The sequence below is a fragment of the Henckelia pumila genome, chromosome 4 (genome assembly GCF_033568475.1).
Source record: "Henckelia pumila isolate YLH828 chromosome 4, ASM3356847v2, whole genome shotgun sequence".
Taxonomy (NCBI): Eukaryota; Viridiplantae; Streptophyta; class Magnoliopsida; order Lamiales; family Gesneriaceae; genus Henckelia; species Henckelia pumila.
Window position 1 is genome coordinate 226,365,067 of NC_133123.1, and position 5,586 is coordinate 226,370,652.

Here is a 5,586-nt window from a genome sequence, read left to right on the forward strand (position 1 = left end):
CCGGGTTGGCAGTTTTCGGTCCGGTCCCGGTTTCGGCCTTCGGGTCAAGCCTATTGACACGGTTAACCGGCCCGTTGAACATGGGACGATTTTGAGTTGGGTCCGGGCCCAACTCGGCCCTTGGCCTAAAGTCTAGTCTGCACTCCCTGACTATCACAAAATGTTTCTTTTAACTCCCTTGTTCTGAAAAATTACAAATTTGCCCTCATTTGGCACATGAGAGGCACATGCTCATTTATTTCTCTTCCATTATTATTGCCTCACCATCTTCTCCCCTCTCATTTCTCGTTCATGTTTCTTGATACGTGTCGAAATTATCCATTATTTTGTGGTATTTTTGAGCCTATTTTTGCATGCATTTTCACGTAATTAAAACCATTCATATTTTATTGCTTTATTATTCATGCATGAAGTCTACTTCTCATCTTTCCTGGTTTAATTGTAGTTTTAAGGAGAAATCTCGGAGGTTGACCCTAAATTTTTGTGTTTGAGCCGTAACTTTTATCTGCTCAAGCACGTCCGAGCATAAAGTGAAGAGCTGGACAGAGAATTATGCGCTCGAGTGCTAACTTTTACCCGCTCGAGCGCGCTCGGGGAATTTTGAAGGATCGAAACATAGAACTTCGTGCTTGAGCGTTCACTTTTATCCGCTCGAGCACGACCGAGATAAGGAAATTTATCATCTGGCGGATTTTGAAAAGGAAAGATAGGGATTGAGGAGTCTTGGGCATATAAATAGGAGATTTCACGCAGATGAGAGAAATTTTTGGCAAATCAAGAGTTGAAGAACACGCTTGGAGGCTGGGGCAAACGAATTGAAGAACACCGTTGAAGAACGCTGAGATTTCTTTCATACTTTATAATTCTTTTTTTGATGATAAAAACATTTTCTCTAGTTATGTTTTTGTTTATGAAGTAGATTTTTCTTCGAATAAGGCCGCGAGATTGGGCCAAGACTGATTTATGCTAGACACGTGGTTTCATGTTTAGGATATTTTGAGTATTTTTAATTATTAATTGTTGGATTTTCATGTTTTTTGTGAGAATGATTTGACCAATTATTTGCATGATTTGTTGTTTGATTCTAAATCTAAAGATTAGGAATTGATTTTAGCTTTGCTTAAACAATTAACACAAGGTTAAATCGACTATAAATAGTATTCAATTTCATTGTGCGGCTTAGGATGAAAAACTGAATTTTCATAAATATTCAATGCAATTGAGTTTGATTAGAATTAATTAGAAATAATTAATACGTCCAACTTGATTAGTGATAAGTGCAGTTTTTGCACTTATATTTTATATGAATTAGCTTGGCTTTTGTTATGTATCGAGCGATATTATGCATTTTTCTTGTTGTTAGTGTTTTTTGCAGGAATTGGAGTGAAAACCATTTTATTTGAATTAAAGGAGTCATGAAGTGCAAAGAGGTGAAGAAAAGACTGGAAAAAAGGAAATAAAAATGAACAGACTGGCGCCCCAGTGCCGGTTACTAGCACTCCAGCGCTATGTCTTCCGGGGAAAGAAAAAAAGTCAAAGTTTAAGCGTTCCAGCGTCTTGTCTCTAGCGCTCCAGCGCTGTCATGGAAAACAACGGGCACCCTAGTGCCACTTACCCAACGCTCCAGCGCTGCACTGCATCAATTTTTTGTAACTTTTTAGGAGGATTTTTAAGGAGATTTCTTGACTTGTTCGAAGGGTTACGATGGTTTATAGACTTTTTCTGAGGATAAGGAAAGTTGTTGAGAGTTTTGGAGTGCACAAGAGCTCAAGAACTTGGTACGAAGACGGAAGAAGACGGCATCCGGCGACGGAGAAGCTTATTCTAACTTTGTTCTAGTTTCTCTTTAAAACTCTATTTGTTTAGTTTGATGGAGTGTTTGAAAAAAATGTTTTTTTTATCTTTAAGTTTATCATGAACTAATTTCTTAGTCTAGAGGTAGATGGATCTTGACTGGAAACCATGATTTGGATATTTTGATTTATATATTTGGATTATTCGCACAGTTTATTTGTGTTTTCCTGATTTTAATGATTTCAATTTACTGGCCATAGATTGATTGATATATTATTTGGAATCTATCACTCGAGAGAGGGGATTTTGAATACGAGATAGGAAAATACATCTTTGGTGTTTATATTGTTCAAGAGACATATAACTCCACAGAAGTCGTTAGAAGAATCACTGAACTGTTTACCGAATTTAATAGTTGAACTTGGATAGAAATATTGAGTTTTCTATTAGATACGAATTTTTGCTTTACACTTGAGAGAGGGAGTAGAAAATAATAGGGATTCTTGGCTAATAAACTAGAAGAATTTGTAATTAATAAATCATTAGAAATAAATTGTGGTAGAAAGTCAAGTGAAGTCGAACCTCTAGAATTCATCTCCTATTGAATTTCCGTTTGCGAACTCACCATTAATTACTTTTAATCTTGAAAATTTTAGTTTTATTAAATTCAAACCCTTATTCGTAGTTTTACATAGGATTGAGATTTTATTAGTTACAAATATTTAATATAATATCATTTTATTCATTCTATGTGAGATCGACTTGGACTCATTTCTATATTAAAACTTGACATCGTACGCTTGCGAGACAAAAAAAACACGCAACAATTAGGTTTAGCAAAGTCTGAAATAGATTGTTAAATAGAGTAGGAAAATTCACCGTGATAGGAATAAACATAACTCTTAGCTTGTGCCACGTGTATGTATGATTAGTTTGGTACCTTCGTGTGTCTTGGTCGCTTTAGTTGAATTGAATTTCTTATTTAAGTCCTTGTTTCAAGTTAGTTTTGCAGCTATTTATTTTCAGTTTAGTTTATTAATTTAATTTTAATTGAATACATCAATCCTCCTTTTTATTATTTTGTCTAGATTAAGTAAAACAATTACATCTTGATAGTTAACTGTCGGTCCTTGTGGGACGATCCAGACTAAAACCTGATTTATTATAATTTGAACTAGTACACTTGCTAGTCTCAACTGATTTCGTTGATCAAGTTTTTGGCGTCGTTGCCGGGGGAATGTTTAGTTGATATCAAGATTAATCATTTACTTGAGATTAGATTTCTATTTTGTTTATTAAAATGATGGGTTTTGAAGACAACACGAGTATTACATCGGAGACGAAGTGTTCATCAAGCTCTTGCCACATCAATTTAAAACTTTCCAAGGGGTTTACAAGGGTCTAATCCGGAAGTATTAAGGACCCTTTACAATCATTTCAAGGTAAGGTCTCCTATCGTCTCGACCTTCGTAGCACATTGAAGATTCATCTGATTTTACATATAAGCAGGTTGAAAGCTTACTATCCGGATGAAGAAGACACAAGCCAAGGTAGCTCTCACCGAGAACCTCCTGTAGTAACAACATATTTTGATAAAGAAGTTGAAGAAGTACTGGAAAAATGTATCGTATAGAATCATGTAGAAGGTTGTGTCGATTAAGTACTAAGTACTGAAGCAACTTGAGAAACCAAAGATGACTTGTGCCGATTCAAATAATTATTTCATAAATTTGAGGCAACGAGGGCATCAGACGAATAGATAGGGGATAATGTCACGAACCGACACCTTCATGCGCATTCCAAAAATATCTAAAGTATGGTGCAATGTAGAGACTGTATATATTCGAGAACTCTCTAAATTATTCATGCTTTAGACTTGTATAGAGCACTCTAGAATTCATTTGCATAAATAGACTTGTATAGAATCATGTAGAAGAAAGTATCTAGACTTGTGTAAATGCTAAAAACTTCTGGAGTGTTAATCTCCACCGTTGAATCGAATAGATCTAGATCTTAGCTATCCATTGTAGGAAGCCACTATTATAAAAGAGTGAAGCCCTCATTTGTAAACTACCAAGTTGGAAGGCAATACAAAGCATTCACCAAACTCTCTTGTGTTCTTAATTAAATACTTGCACACACACTCGCGCTACAAAGGTTGTTTTGCTAGTATTCTCAAAGGGCGAAGTTAAGAAGCAAAGATCGCACGTGATCTTAGAAGGGCTAAGTCCGTGACAACACGCTTATGATAACATAATTTTTATAATATAAGAATATTATTTGATTAAGTAACATAAGTAAACTATTAAGATTAATCATGTATATTTATTATTTATTTGAAAACATTTTGAGAAAAAAAAATATTATTACTAAAATTTATCATATAATATTATATTTTAAAAGAACAATTTTTATTCACTTAAAAAATAATCTTGATTGATACGAATATTTCTTATTTAAGTATTGTGGTTAATGTTAAATTTTGATTTTACAATCAAAAATTTTTACACAAATTTTTTATGCATTTTACAATAAAACTGACTAGTAATATATATAAAAATAAAACTAAAAAAATATATTTATATATATTCGGGTATGGGTACGGGGATGAGATTATGTCCCCTTGGGTATGGGGATGGGGAATCCCCGATTAAAAATAACGGGGAATAGGCGGGGATGGGGACGGGTTTTGTGTTCGGGGATAGGGATGGTGAAGACACCACGTCCCCGCCCTGTCCCATTGTCATTCTGTTGCAGATCACACTAGAAGGGTGAATTCTTATAAAGATCGAAAAGCTCTTACTCTATCACTCAACGACACAAAAAGTGATGTAAATAGACTGCACATGGTCTTAAATGTTCTTACTGGGATTTTAATATTTGCTATGTGTCTATTTATACTTGGAGTTGCCACTACAAAATTTTTAATGTTTTTAGCCTCCCAAACACTATCAATGGCCTTTATGTTTGGTGACGCTAGTATGAGAGCATTTAAATCAATAATCTTCGTATTTGTTGATAACCCATTCCATTTGATATGTGTGGCTGTGTTGAGATTGATGGAGTTGAGACAAGTTTTCTTTTTTCTTTTATTTTTTTGTCATGACTTGTTTTTTTCAATTCTATTTTGCAACATATATATTTTAGTTTGGTTCTTTTTATTTCATATGGTGGTTGAAAAAATGTATCTGTTGGCCACGATTTTCTTGAGACAAGATAATAATAAAAATCTACTACCCTAACATCATTTTCAATAATGGTATAGACTGATCAAATGTAAGGCCCGAGATTATTTAATTTTTGTAGTGACCCGTATCCGAAATTAACGATTAATACATAATTAATCGTGTAATCATGTTTAGATTAAGTAAAACATGATTAAGGAAATTTCAAATGGATTAATGGAGTCCAGAAATGGATTCAGGACACTCGAAAATGGTGGGTAAGGTTCGGAAGGTTCGGACGATCCGAACTAGAGTTCGGAGGATCCGAACATGGATGGAGCCAGGATTCGGAGGCTCTGAAGACTTCGGACGATCCGAAGTGGGTTCGAACGATCCGAAGAGTAGCCCAGCCAGCTGTCCTGAAATATTATGTCATCGGTAACGTCATCCGGACAGGGTTCGGACGACCCGAAGGGCAAGATCGGATCATCCGAACAGTGCTCGGGACAGATGCATGGTTGCATGTGATTGGATTGACACGTGGCAGAGATCGGATGATCCGATGAGATGATCGGATGGCCCAAAGCTGTTCGGACGCTCCGAAGACTAGTTAGAACGATCCGAACGT